General features: G+C 50.8%; 1 protein-coding gene across 1 annotated transcript in view; it reads right to left on the bottom strand.

The window, feature by feature from the left end:
- The window catches only part of LOC107317292 (uncharacterized), a 47,332-nt gene that overhangs the window by 14,569 nt on the left and 18,579 nt on the right, over window positions 1–14,184 (bottom strand). The window contains exons 2-4 of the mRNA XM_085512027.1: window positions 7,515–7,783; window positions 947–1,128; window positions 291–349 (exon numbers count right to left, since the gene is read on the bottom strand). The gene's annotated coding sequence lies outside the window, so the exon portion shown is untranslated. The remainder of the gene's footprint in view (window positions 1–290; window positions 350–946; window positions 1,129–7,514; window positions 7,784–14,184) is intronic.

The following is a 14,184-nucleotide window of genomic DNA, read 5'->3' on the forward strand; positions in this document are numbered from 1 at the left end:
GTGTAGAAAATCATGGGGACCTCCAATCCCGCTGAGTGTCATGCAGCAAAGCCTGGGAGGGCAGCGGGGCTGAGAGCTCTGATAACACAGCAAGGAGCCAGGAGAAGTGCTCCATGGACAGGCAGTGTTGGGCTCTCCAGGCCTAAGGAGTGTCTGAGCTGCGCTGACAGTAAAATGAAGCCCAGAGGGAGGTGCGAGGAGATCTCCTGGGAGCAAAATGAGAGCTACAATCTTTAGAGAAGCCAAGAGGGAATAAAAAGGAAGAGGGGTGGGAGGGGAGCTGCATTTACCTGAACAAAGCAAGAATGTCGGCAATAACGCAACTCAGCTCTGGCTTGCATGGGAGGCTCTGGAGAAGAGGGTGGGAGGCAAGGTGGGAAATTACCAGGAGCTTAAGAAAATATATATGTAAAAATTAAAAAAATAAAATCAAACTGTATCAGCATTGACTAATAATTTCCGGGCTCTGCGCAGATGTCATTAATGACCCTTTTTATTCATGCAGGAGTTCCCAAAGAGGAGCATAATGTTCCATTAGTAATAATTGAGAAAGTCTCCTGTCGGGATTATGTCAAAACCTAGAGATGTTGCTGCTGCCAAAACATTTTGGTGACAAACGTGTGAAGCGTTTGACAGTAGGTGCCACAGCAGGGTGAGGCTTCAGAAGGAGAATCCTAGGAGGAGGGAGGAGATGGCAGCAGGGTGGGAGCTGGGAGAAGGGCAGAAAACCCCGCACCCTGAGAGCTGCATTTGTGTGGTACTGCTTCCATCCCTGAAGTTACCCAAGGCCGTGGACGGGGCCATGGGCAGCCTGATCTGATAGGCAGCCTATGGCAGGAGTTGGGTCTGGGTGGGCTTTGGGGCTCATTCCAACCCAACCGTTCTATGATTCTAGCTGTGCCCTTGGCCAGCAGAGACATTGTGACACACTTAACATGGTGCTTACCACTGGTGGATCTTAGAGAGCAAGGAAGTAGAGCTCCTTCCATCAAACCCTTCCCAGTTGCAACCAGGCACTGCAATCCCTTGTGCTGGACAGCAGATGTGGAGCCCTGTTAGACCACAGCTGGTGTTGAAGCAGCCACGGCTGCAAAATACAGGAAGAGCAGCAGGTCTCCTAGGCTCAGTCTGTTTCCAAGAAAGGGTTGGTTAATGCCTTGTGAGAGCCAAAATAACACGTCCCCCCTCTGTCCTCATCCCTTTCATGCACCCTCCCTCCCCCCAAGGTCAGCATGACACAGAACCAGGCGTCCCCACAGACAGAAGAACCTTGGCACCATTCACCTCTTTGGAGGGGTTTGGCACTCAGAGCAAATGCGTTGATCCCAGCCCAGCACGGGCGGCACGTGAAGCCATGAAATTTGGATTTGGATACCAAGCTGGAGTGGGAATGCTGCAGAAGGAAAGCTGCAGAAGGTGCCGATGGCTTGCTGCTTACTCCAAGGGCAGCAGAAGGGGCCAATGCCAAGCAGCTGGTGCTTCTCAGCCCTGCTAACAGCCATGAGAGCTACTCCGGATTTGTTTTGTTCATTGAGAGTCTGCCAAGATGTCAGCAGGGAGAAATACCCAGCCTCACCCTCCTCATCCCAGTGCACTGCACCAGGGTGGATGCACCCTGCTTTCTGCCCACTCCACAGAGCTGTGCCCAGGGCAGCCCACAGCTCTGCCACTGTCTCCAGTGGGAGCACAGCCACCCCCAAGCATGGCATGGTGGCCGAGCTGAGCCAGCAGCATGGAAAGGAGCGTGAAGGCGGATTGCTGTAATTGAGCCTAGCAGGGGAATTTCGGTCAGGGGAAAGGCACAGTGCCTGTGCAAATGAGGGTGGAGAAGATCCCAGCCGCTCCTTTCGAGGACTAATGATGATGGGTTTTTGCAAGGACTCGAGCTGGCATGGATGAGAGCCCCCACAGAGTGCAGTCAGCCAAATTAAGCACCGGTTCTCCCTTGGAGAAATCCAGTCTACAAGAGTTAGTCACAGCATGCTGCCAGCCTGGGTGCAGCCTATTTAGAGAAAGAGGCAGCAGGCGAGGAGCCCAGCATCCTTGCAGGATTCCTGCTGAGCATTCAGCTAATCCTGGCTTTACAGCGTGTGTTATTTCAATGGCAAGAGCCTGAAAAGTGCTGGCAAAGTGTTGCAGGAGGCACAGACAGGACAACGCTCAGGCTCCTCTCATCACCTGGGGTCACAGAGCAGGTCTTGCGTGAAATTAACAGTGGAAGGCGAAAAATACACGGCTCTGCATGTGCAACACACACCTGTGTGTGCCCTTATGAAGATTCCCTTCTGTACACAGGGCACTGAGGCTAGTGGGCATGGTGGGGATGGGCTGACGGTTGGTAACCTTGGAGGTCTCTTCCAACCCTAATGATTCCACGGTCCTTTGATTCTATGTCTAAATGCACTCTACCATAAGGTCAAATATCTGCTTATCATTATTAACCATAAAGGATGCACGGCACCACACCAAATTCACAAAGCTCCACTGTCTGAAAGGCAAACACACCAACTACTTTTCTCCTTAATCAGCCTACAGAATTGCTTCTAATAGTTATAGAGTGACTATAAACAAGTTGCTCCAAACTCACTCCTGGCAGCTGAATCCAGAGAGAAGAAACACAAGGCACACGTTGCTGGTACTTGTGGTTAATTGCTGCTTTTTCTTTTGGGTCTACTTGTTTTGAAATAGTAAATGCAGAAAAAACACCTATTTTTCCTCCATGCCCCGTCAGTAGGAAAAGTGAAAAATGGTTTTATTCCCTGTCTTTTCTTTTTTTTTTTTGTAAACAAGGAGTACAAACTGTTTTATAGTAACCAGATAAAATTACACAGCATTGTACTCAATGGGGGAAAATACAGCCCTCCGTGTGCTGACATTTCTACCTTTCCCACTGGGTGTGCATTGACATGACAACTCGGCATAACTCTGCTTGGCAAAGCGGTCAGGGCATCTCAGAGCCAAGGGCCCAGACCCAGAGCAAAGGGGGCGGAGGGGTGCTGGGGCACACAGGGACCTTCTGCCTCCAAGCCCAGCCCTTTGCTGTGCCCTGTGATGTACTCCCACAGCCCTTCTTGCTGTGAAATGCTGCTTCAGCAACTCCGTGTCTTCTGCAAAAGTAAGAAGTTTTCAAGGCGAGATTTCATGGCCGTCAAACAGGATTTCTCCCCTTGACCCTGAACTTCCTTCTAGGATGTGCCATATTTCAGCAGCAAAACACTGCTATAGCGTTTTATGCCCGTTCCAATGGCTACTCTGAAATGTCAGCTTTTCCTCACCATGCAAAGCAAAAACACTTTCCAGACATGCATTCTTTATCCAAGGGATGAGGGGGAAAAGAAAGAAAGGACTGAACCCAGAAGCTGGGCACAGCAGCCTGGAAATCTGCATGTTCTGAGCAATGGGTCAGAGGGTCGTGGCTTGGAGCTGCAGCAACTCTCCCACAGAGGGAGCTTCCGCAGGGAGCAGCCATGACTGGCAAGTTCTTGTCATCAGCATGGAGCTTTTCCAGGCACATGGGTCCTTTTCCATTTAACCCTGTTATAATGAAGGGGCGGGGGGGGGAAGCTAATATTTCAGCAGAAATCAGACTCTGCAGCCTGCTGGCTTTCAAGTCTCCACTGCTGTTAAACAGCTTTCCATCCTACTGGGTACCACTCTGGGCTTGAAATATGAAGCCTGATGGACATCTATTTTTTTTACCCGTTTTTAGCTTATTTCCCTGCACACGGGCTCTGGTTCTTTCCCTATCAGGTCCCCCCTACCCTTTAAACCGGAGGAATACCTTGGGGACAGCTGGGGTCTGGGCCATGCTGCCAGCTCTGAGGAAAGCTAAGGAAACATAGGGCATTTCCCCTGCAAGGCACTGGTGTTCAGGTGGCCGAGCAGTGCCATTAACCAGGGAGAACTGCAGACACTCTCTGTTTTATGGTTCTGTGATAGGAGGGAGGGGGAGAAGCAGGGGGAAAACATGATCAAATCATTTGCTCTGCTGTTCCAACTTCTGGAGAAGGCGAGAGGGAAGATGCAGCTCCGCCCCACAGCTGCATTTGATCTATTGGGCTTTGAAATTAAACATTCTCCCCGCAATGGGCATGACTGAGTCCTGAGAAACACTTCTCCAGGCTGCTCAGGCTGGAGTCCTCCTCTACCTGCTAAGAGCACCCAAAGCAGCTGAGCCCCCCTGGTTTGGGTGCACCCCATGCATGGGATGCTCTCCGCACCAGGGCCTTTCCACCCAGCCTCCTTCCTAAACGCCTCGTGAATGAGGCACAGATAAAACCACTCTGAATCTGCACTGCATCCAAAAACTATGAGCCTGTTGCATTCACTGTGAGAAGCAGGAGGGGTTGGGGCACATAACTGACCATTTACCATCTGAACCAGAAAAAAAAAACCTCCATTTGCTTGAACAGATTTGGCACAAGCGTCCTCATTCACTTTAGAGTGTTTCAGCTGCAGAATGGCCAGGAGGATTTTCTCTCCTAATTTCAGCATCTCAAAGCCATACCTCCCAAAGTCTGCCAGCCTCGGCACTGCAATAAGCAGGTATTATCATGACGTTACTGTCTGATTTCTCTACTTGCAGCTGAACCTGTACCAGCACACAGACATCCAGCACATGACCAGTGATGTTTTGGATTCATGAAAGAGCAATAATGGTGGTGAGGCAGTGGCTGCCATCCCTGCAAACAGCCAAGGTCAGGCTGGATGGGCTCTGAGCACTGATGGAGCTGTGGTGTTTCTGCTCAGTGCAGAGAGCTGGATCAGATGGCCTCTAAGGGTCCTCTCCAACTCAAATAATTCCACTATAGGGATATTTTCCCTTCCCCGGCACTCTGCCCACCTTCCAGGCATCTCCTGGGAGCTGCAGGTGGGAAGGCTGTGCCCAGCTCTTCAGACACCCCAGGATGCAGCTCACTCATCCCAGTTCTCAGGGAGCACCCAACCCATCTCTGTGATGCCCAAACGTTCTCTCCGGAGGCCCTTGCTGTTAACCAGGATCCTCACCGACCTTAAAGGTGAAAACAAATGGGAAAAAGGCTCAGCACACTCCTTTGGCATCATCTGCTGAGCGCTTCTCCTCTCCCCGAGCACCAAACCAAAATTGCAGCCCTCCTGCGACTGCTAATGTGCTTCTGGAGTGATCGCTCGTTACACTTGATGTCCCCTGCTAATTGTATCTCACCATGTGCCTTGGCTCATCTGATCTTCTCTCTGCACGCGCACGCTGCGCTTTTCTACTTGATCTTCATGGCCTGACCTACTTTCGATTTCCCCCAGGTTTATTGCTCAGATCTGAGCTCCATGATCTTTCCCCACGCTTTTTCTCTTTCTCCTGCAACACCAGAGTTCGGACTGTGCCCATAATAACTGGCAACACCCCCTCAATTACGTTTGTTCCCAAGGATGTACTCATCCGCCCATGGATGGGTGACCTGCCTGTACTGGGCTTCCCAGTTCTGCTCATAGGTTCAGTGCTCTCTCCTTCCCCCCTGCCCAAGGCACCAGCTCAGCCACCCTTTCCCTTGGCAGAGGGCCCTTCTGTCTGCACATCCCCAGCCAGCCCATACCACAGAGGTCCCAGCCACTCCCACTCTCACTAGCTGAGATTGTCACTCACACACCCCAGGACCCCTTACCCCAGGCAGCAATACCTCACACTGACCCAGCAACGCTGCCAGCCACTCACCAACAAAAACTCCCTTATCCCTTATCTTGGCATTCTTCCTTTTAACCTCCAGCAGGTCCAACTCCCCTAGCTTTCAGCTCACCAGAAGAACATACCCTCAGCATACACACTTCCTCCCTGGAGCCCACACCTCCCCTGCTCCAGCTGCATCCTATTACCATTTCATCTTCAGAAGACAACCTCACCCACAAGCTGCATTTTGTTGCACCACCCCTCTTCCTCCCTCATTCAGCTCACAGGCCAGCAGCCCCCCTGCTCTTTTTTGCCCCTCCTTTGATCTCACTCTGAATAGCAGAGGTCAAGCTGTATGGCCACGGTTCCTTTCTTTTGTCTCTAAATCCCATGACTCAGGCTGGTCAGAGGATGGCACTTTGGGGGCTGTGGGAAGCAGCGCATTGGGATGCTCCATGGGGAGCCCCCATCCTGCACCCTTCCATTTGTGTTTGCCTCCACAGCCCAGTTCAAAGCCTGCTGATGATGAGTGAAATGCCCAGAGGGAGGGTGTGAACCATGCAGGGCAAACAGGCAGGAAGAGGGAATCACCCTTAAAACTTAAAGCCACCCAGCTGCCGGCACCGACCAGATTCACCTTCAGAGGCAGGATCCTGCCAGCACTCAGCGCTGAATCCCCAGCCTTGAGTGTCTGAGGTTTAATTACTGCAGCTTTGTTAAATCAGCACAGTTAAGCCCCTGTGTAATTGCTTTCTCCGGGGCCCAGTGGTGGTTTATTTGAGGACAGCTCAAGCTGATTCTCAGATGACACAAAGCAGCACCTGTGCTGTTTACTTCACCTCCAGTAACTCAGTTTAAACCCACACCTTCTGAGGAAGCCCCTTTGGAGGAGCAAGGCCTTTGCTCTATTCTGTGCCAGGAGAAAACAAAACAGATATTTTTGCTTTAGACACGTGATGTCCGATGGCACCCAGCTCCACCTGCTTACCTCTTCCTTACTCAGTGAGGATGCATAAGGCACCCCAAAAAGGAGAAACGTCCCTTTGCACTGTGGCAGGAGGCCACAGATGGGGCTTCTCAACTGCTTTTTGGGGAGAGCTTCACACCCTGGAGCCCACAGGAACCAAAGACCCTTCCACCACCTCGCCTGGCTGGGAGCACCCAGGGCACGTGGCCACCCTCGGCTCCATCCCTGCATCCTGCAGCCTCGCTGGTTGCCACGGTTACGGGCAAATCTGTGCATTTTGCAGAGCAGGAGGGGGCGGCGGATGGGACTGGGGTGATGGGGGCTGTAAATGGAATGGCTGTAGCGGGAGGGAGGACGGTCACCTGGCCCTCCGCCGCCCCGCGGATTTGCATGGAGCTGACAAGATGACAAGGTGCAAATATGCCGGGCTGCTCGGGAGTAATTTTTACAGCAGCTCTGCCTTGTGCACGCTTTTATTGCAAAGAGGGTAATCGGGCCTCTTCATTATTGAAAACATATTTACTACCCCTTGGCCGCTCTCTCCCATTTTTGCCAGCCCCTTCCTTCCCCCCTTAACTACCCTGTCCTCCACGAGATATGATCTCATAAATTTACAGTGTACTTGCTGTCTGCAAAGTGGATGTTCAGTTTCATTTTTATTGGACTTTATGATACAGGCGGATTGCATTTTATTTGTTGCACTGCTACCAGAAACCCTGAAACCGTGGGCCCTTTCCAGGTAAATGCTGGCTGCGGGAGGATGGGGGACCAGAGATGTGCAGCAGTTTCTTACCACTCACCACTGTTTGTGGTTCCAAATAACATCTTTCCTGAGGTTTTCTCTTAAGCTCATCCAAACCTTACCCAGCACGCTACAGCTCTGCCCTCAGCGTGACACCAACGTACCTCAACAAAATTGCCAGGAACCTCAGGGAATGGCAGCAACAAGCGAGGCAGTGAGGAGGTCAGCACTGCTCATATCCATGGAAACACCGCTGGCAGCCGGTGGGCTCAGTTGGGATGTCCCCTGCTCACTGCCCAAGCAAACATCCCAGCACTGCCCAGAGTGCTGTATGATTATTGGGGCAGATCCGCGCCCTGGGAACCCAACACACTTTGATCCATTCCATCGAGGGAGCAGCACAGTGGAAATGATCAACTTGTGTCGTTTCAGTCTGTAAAAAAAAAAAAAGGCCAACTTATTTTTTTCTCTTTTTCCCAAGGTAACGGGGAGAGGCCAAGCAAAGCAGAGCAAAGCAACATAAATGATTTAGAACCCAACAATTTTGCCAGGGAAACGTTAAAGACGGAGTCTAATCCTTTCATCTAACCCTGGTCCTTCTAAAAGCTTTAAGCTAGGAGTTGACTCAGCATGTCAGTGCCAAAAAGATCCATTGACCTCGAGTTCAGTGCTGAGAAATTGAGAAATGTTCTTTTTAATGTCTATTCAATAAATACAGCATCACCCTCTCCGTGGGCTGAGCAATCCACTTCAAATCCATTACGGCACGTTCCTGCAGACTGACAAGTTGTCCTGAGACAATAGTGGCAGCGAGATGAAGTTAACCCTTGCTGAGGGGGTGTAAATCTTTGTAGCCACAAGCCTTGTGCTCTCCCAAGTCCTTGAAATGAGGGGAGGGGGTATCTGAATTGATGGCAGGCGGCTGCTGTGCGCACTCCTTGCTGGACCGAGGTGAGCTGCATCGGTGAGAAAAATATGCCCAGTCAACACAGCTGGGCTTCTGGCCATCCCCATGGGAAGGAGGGCAGTGCTGGATGCATTTGCTCCCCATCACTTCTGCACCCAGCTCTTGCTGGTCAGCTCAGCCCAGCTGAGTACCACCAGTAGGATGAATGCTGCTGAATCAAGGCTTTGTTGGGAAGCACCCCCATTCCCATTCCCATCCCCTGGGCATTTCCACCAGCATCAAGAAGTGATGCCTGGCATCCTCATCCAAAAAGCCACATCACAACAGAGGCTGGCCAGGAGCTTTGTTCCAGGCTGGGCTTCCTGTCCATGCCATGCAAAGACTTAGAGCAGCGTGACACCACCACATAACTATAACTGCCCCAAGGCCAGTGAAAGCAAGGACGTTTCAGTAGCTCCTGGTTCCCAGGTGAGTGCTCCATCACTGCCTACATGCATTTCAGCCTTGGATGCCCTGGTCATCTCTAATTCTTCCACCATCACTGGAGTCTGGCGCCACCAAAGGACTGTCAAAAGTCAGTCCCAGTTCACTGGGCTCAACAAAGAAGTGCTGGTCTCCCTCTGCTGAGGGTAGAAGGCATCAGCTTGGCCAGTTTAGCCCATCAGAGCTCAGCCATGGGCAGAGGAGAGCACCTGCACAGCGCTGGTAGGATCCTGCAGTTGAGTGGACCTTCCCTCTGATGGAAAGTCCCAGAGAGCTGCAGCTTCCAGCAGCAAGTCGTTAATGAAAATTATTGTCTTAGTAATGGTAATAATATAATAATTCCAAGAGATAAAGCTATAGTGCACAGTCAATCTGCAAGAAATTGGAGTGGAGGCAGCAGGGGAGCCCTACATCTCTGGTGTTACAGGCAACCACAGGTGTTTTATGGGGCTCTCCTCCCTGCCTTCAAGCTGCTGAGCTTTGGCTTGGCCATGCACAGCTGCTCTGGATGAGCAAAGAGCAGGTTGGGGTGGTTTGCAGGGTACCCAGCCTTTGCAAACAGCATTTTCAAGCTTCAAACACTCTGGGATGAAGGTCGCATGAGGCGGTATTTTAGGCTCTGCTGACTCAAGGAAGCCGTCCTGCAACATGTTTATCTGGGTCACGTTTACAAGTTCTCAGAACGATTTTGGAGGCTGAAAGTTTCAAGTTTTTCCTTCCCCCACCTGCCTGTACGTGCCAGCTGAAGGCTGTAGCAGGGGGCTGAGCTCCTCCCAGTTGGAAGGAACAATTTTCTTTTGCAGACACAGCCCTTCATACTTCCAAATAGCCAGACTCATGTAAGAGTGCAGAGCACCACTGTCATCCATATCACTGCCTACATCTGCTCCAGAACTCCCCCCTAATGTTTTCAGTTCCCCATGTGCACAACAACACATGGTACATATAGCCATGCTTTGGCCATGCTCATGGTGCTGCATGGGACTGGAAGCACTGAAGATGCTGTGCCCATGGCTGTATTCCATGTGAAGACAGGTTGCAAAGCTGGATTGTCACCCAGTCACCTCCTTGCAATGGTCACCAACACTGGCCCCTTCCACTCAAGAGACAACACTGAGATGCTAAGGGAGAGCTGCTGACGGATCACACCTGTGGTCAGAGAATCACACAATATATTGGGTTGGAAGGAGCCTTAAGGATCAACGCGTTCCAACTCCTGTCATGGGCAGGGTTGCCAACCACTAAGATATAGAAAAGGACCATAAAGAAAACGGACCAAGAGGTCACCACACCATGCACCAAACTTGCCCCATGCACAGCAGCCATGGGGCTGGCTTTCTTCCACCCAGCCTTTAGGAGTCCCCACCACAACACCTGCTGACACTGCTAATCACCAGCCAGGCTGACACAGCTCGGTACAGCGTGCAAATTTCCTGATTGCTTTTTTGGGGAGGGACGGGAGCCTGCCTTCTCTCTTTGTCTCCCTGTTGAAGGATGGGCTCTGGGGCTGAAGTCCTGACAATCCAAGCTGCTGAAATGAATCCTCTTCAGTCTATTTACTTGATATTTACCAAAGTCTGCGATCAACAAGAAAACACATCTCAGCAGCTCACTTGGCAAGAGAACGAATTGAGGCAGCACTGCAGCTGTCATATTTATTTCAGTGGCAAAGCAGGTCAGGAAAATTGATAAAATTAATCATACAAACTAGCAAACACCGGGAGCGAAGGAGAGAGAGAACGGAAGGGAGAGAATGAGAGTGAAGGAGTGTTTGCAGCACCAAACTGCACCTGCTTTTATTTCTTCTAATGGATTTTTTTTTTTCTTTTTAATGCAATGTCACAGATAAAATTGGTGCAAGGTACATTATTTTGTAAGTAGGTCTGGGGAGGAATGGTGAGATTACTGCGAGCAGTTGCCTATTACCCCAGGGCTGAGCCCCAGCCACGGGCTTTGCAAGGAAATGGGAATCCAAGGACAGAAGTGATTTTACAGTCAGTCCCCATAGACCTGGTGGGGGGCACCTTGGTACCATCTAGAGGTGCTCTGAGTGCAGTGGGTTTGGACTCCACTCAAGGCTGTCCTCACAGCAGGCTTATAGGGCCACGTCCCTTTGGCTTCTGCTGGTGGCTGCATCCACCCCAGTGCAGAAACACCACAGCTTCCATGGGACTGATGGCCACTGAAGGCAGCACCCGTTTGACGTGCCTGGGCAGCCAAAGAGACACACATTCCTTCCGGACAAACCACACTGAGGTCTCCATCTCACTCTTTTCCATCTTAGAAAGATAAACCTGGATCAAACCCCTCCATCTACTTTCTCTCTTTCTCTCTCTCTCAGTTCCAGACCATGTTTTACATGTAAAAAGAAAAAAAAATTGCCATTTGGCACTGAGAAGTTGAAGGGTACATTTCAGAGATGTCACCAAATGGCACCTTGGCATTTCCACCCTTTAGATTTCTCTCTTAAAAATAGTACTTGCAAAACTCAACCCAAATTCAAAAATAACACCGGTTCCTCTGAAATGTTCTTTCTCCTCTTTGCTTGTTGTTTTTTTTTCTCCCTTATTTTTTCCTCCTGTTCTCTCATTATCTCTCACAAACTACAGATTCACTGAAAAACATTTCTGCTCTAATTCTGAGTCCATTTTCTGGCTTTTTGTCCTCCTCCTCCCCAACTCTCCAGCATCTCAGCACACGTCCTTGTTCCTAATGTCAATTACTGCTCTCACCACACATGATAAAAGCAAAGCTAATTAACCAATAGAACAATTTGCCTAATGACGTGGTAGATTCTCCAACACCTGCAGGCTCTAAGTCAAGCCTAAATGTCTCTCCAGGAAAAGAGTGCAGGACGTGGGAATTCAGAGATCAGGGTCTCAGACCCACAAGGTGACCCCAAGGCAGGGATTCCCACCTACCCACAGGCTGTGATCCCAAAACACATGGCACCCGCCACTTTGGGTGTGACACAGTTGGATATTAGGAAGCATTTCATCTCTAAAAGGGTGGTGATGCAGTGGTACAGCTGCCCATGGAGGTGGTGGAGACACCATCCTTGGAGGCACTGAGAACCGTGGAGATGTGGTACTGAGGGATGTGGTTTAGTGGGCATGGATGGGGGTTAAAGATTCTATGGGCCCATGGATGGAGAGCAGTGGCAGTATTTGAACAACCCTGTTTCTCCTGCTGCTGAGGGGATCCTGGCCCAGGGGGACTGCAAACCGCTGGCTCCCAAAGTCCTCAAGCCTGAAGCTAATCACCTCCCCATCTGGGAATGGTGCCCATTAGCCCCACAGCCTCGCATCTCCAGCATCACTAGGGACAGAGCTGCCAAGGGCTGTAACAGTGGAAGCAGCCTTTGCTGAAGCTGGCAGGGGCCCCGAGGAGGTGAACACAGGGGACAGCCACGAGCCAGCCAGATGCCACCATAAACACCAACACTAAAACCAAGGCTGCCGTGGAAATCACAAGAGTTAACGAGCATTTTAGGAAAGAAATCCCTCTATAAGATCTTGCTGACAAGCGCTATTAAATATTCATTCTATAGACTGTGGAGACATCATTAGACACATACGTTCAGGCTCTCCACACTCCCGGCTCTGGCATTTGTTTTATGCTGTGCTGATGAGCTAAGGGGCTAACGGAGCTGCTCCGAGGCACCTCATCTTGGGCCAGTCCACCCCTTCCCCACGGATGGGCAAGTGAGAGGCTGGGCTTGCTCGCACTAAAATATATACGTATACACACACACGCATATATATTTTTGCATACATTTGTGGCGACGGTACCATTCTTTTTAACCAATCCGTCCATAAATGTCACCGAAAATCCCAGTCTCCTTTTATTAAACCTGAAAAATGCGTGCAAAAGTAAATAACAAATGACTGATACAGGGAGAGGAACCAGCGCGTCTGCTGGCGTCACCCTCCCTCCCTCTCCCCCTCCCTCGCGCTCTCTCCTCGTGTAATTTGCATTAATAAAGAGGCTGTTCCTTGTCGGAATGTGTTTCATCCGGTTTAAAATCCCAGGGCGATCCACCAGGAACAGCTCTGGGAGAATCCGACTGTCAGAGACGACAAGACAAATGAATCCCGGTGTCAGGAGCGTGTGGTTCAACGATGACAGATTGAGAAGAACTGTCCCCCTCTCGACAGGCGGGCTTCATTTTCAAATTAATAAATCTGAATAAAATATTTTCCCTTTCATTACGAGCCGAGCCCGGATGACAGTTCCCGTGACAGGAGGGAGTCGCAGTGTTGATGAGGAGACTTTGCATGAATTCCACCTGGGCTTCTTCAGCTTTATTTTTACCTGCAATTCCAGCCCTGTTTACTTCGCTCCGCTCCCTCCTCCCCTCGCTCTCCCTCCTTCCTTCTCTCCCTCCTGTTCTCTCACCTTCTCCCAGCCTTCCTCTGCTCCTCTCCCCCCTCCTCACCTCATGGGCCGTGTCTCCAAAAACCAAATGAGACCTACAGATGCCACCCCAGCCCTGTGTGCAGCCCCAGCACCTTGCTGGTCATTTGGTCTGAGAGCCCCAGTGACACCACGTTGCAATGAGCCACCAGGAGCTGGGGATAAAATCCAAGCTCTGCTTGCAGGCTACGGGACACTGGCAGTTGTCCCATGTGTGAGAAGCCCACAATCACAAGAGAGAAGGCCAAGTCCTGGAAGAAAAGCACTTGCTCCAGAACGTGCCTTTGAACACTACGGGCAGGCAAAAGGCAAGGTCATGCAGCAGCGTGCTCATGACTCTCAAGTCCCTGCTCTGCCTCTGGATCCCACCGTGACCCATAAACATGGCAGGAGAGCCCATAAGTGCCTTTACTGCTGTGCATCCAAAAGCAGCAAAGTGGCCCACTTCCCACGGACACCATGCAGACTATTCAGCAGTGCTCCCAACATGAGCACAGTGACTGATAGCCTGGCATAAAGGCCTGAGAACCCTCTTTCTGCTCCCAAAAAATGCCCTATAGAAGGCAATCCTTCCCAGTGCCCCCACACAGGAGTCAGCCTTCTGTATGGGCAGCTCCAAACAAACCCCAAACCCTGAGGTGAGGGCTGTACGGCACAGAAGTTCACTCAACTTTAGGTTGGATATTAGGAAAAACTTCTCCAGAAGAGTGTTGAGGCACTGGCACAGTCTGCCTAAGGAGGTGGTGGAGTCACCATCCCTAAAGGTGTTCAAGAACTGTAGAGATGTGGCACCGAGGGACATACTTAGCAGTCAGTATTGGTGGTAGGTGGACAGTTGGACCTGACCATCTTAGAGGGCTTTTCCAACCATAATGATTCTATGATTCAGTGCTAAACTCTAAAATTCAGACCAAAGCCACGACACGGAGCGAGCAGAAAGACAGCGATGGGAAGCAAAGCATCTGAGCTCACTGGGGAACCGTGGTAACTGCAGGGCATGTTACAGAGAGAGCCAGCAGAAATGGAGG

This window comes from Coturnix japonica, chromosome 11 (genome assembly GCF_054131305.1).
Source record: "Coturnix japonica strain WE chromosome 11, WE-NBRP24, whole genome shotgun sequence".
Taxonomy (NCBI): Eukaryota; Metazoa; Chordata; class Aves; order Galliformes; family Phasianidae; genus Coturnix; species Coturnix japonica.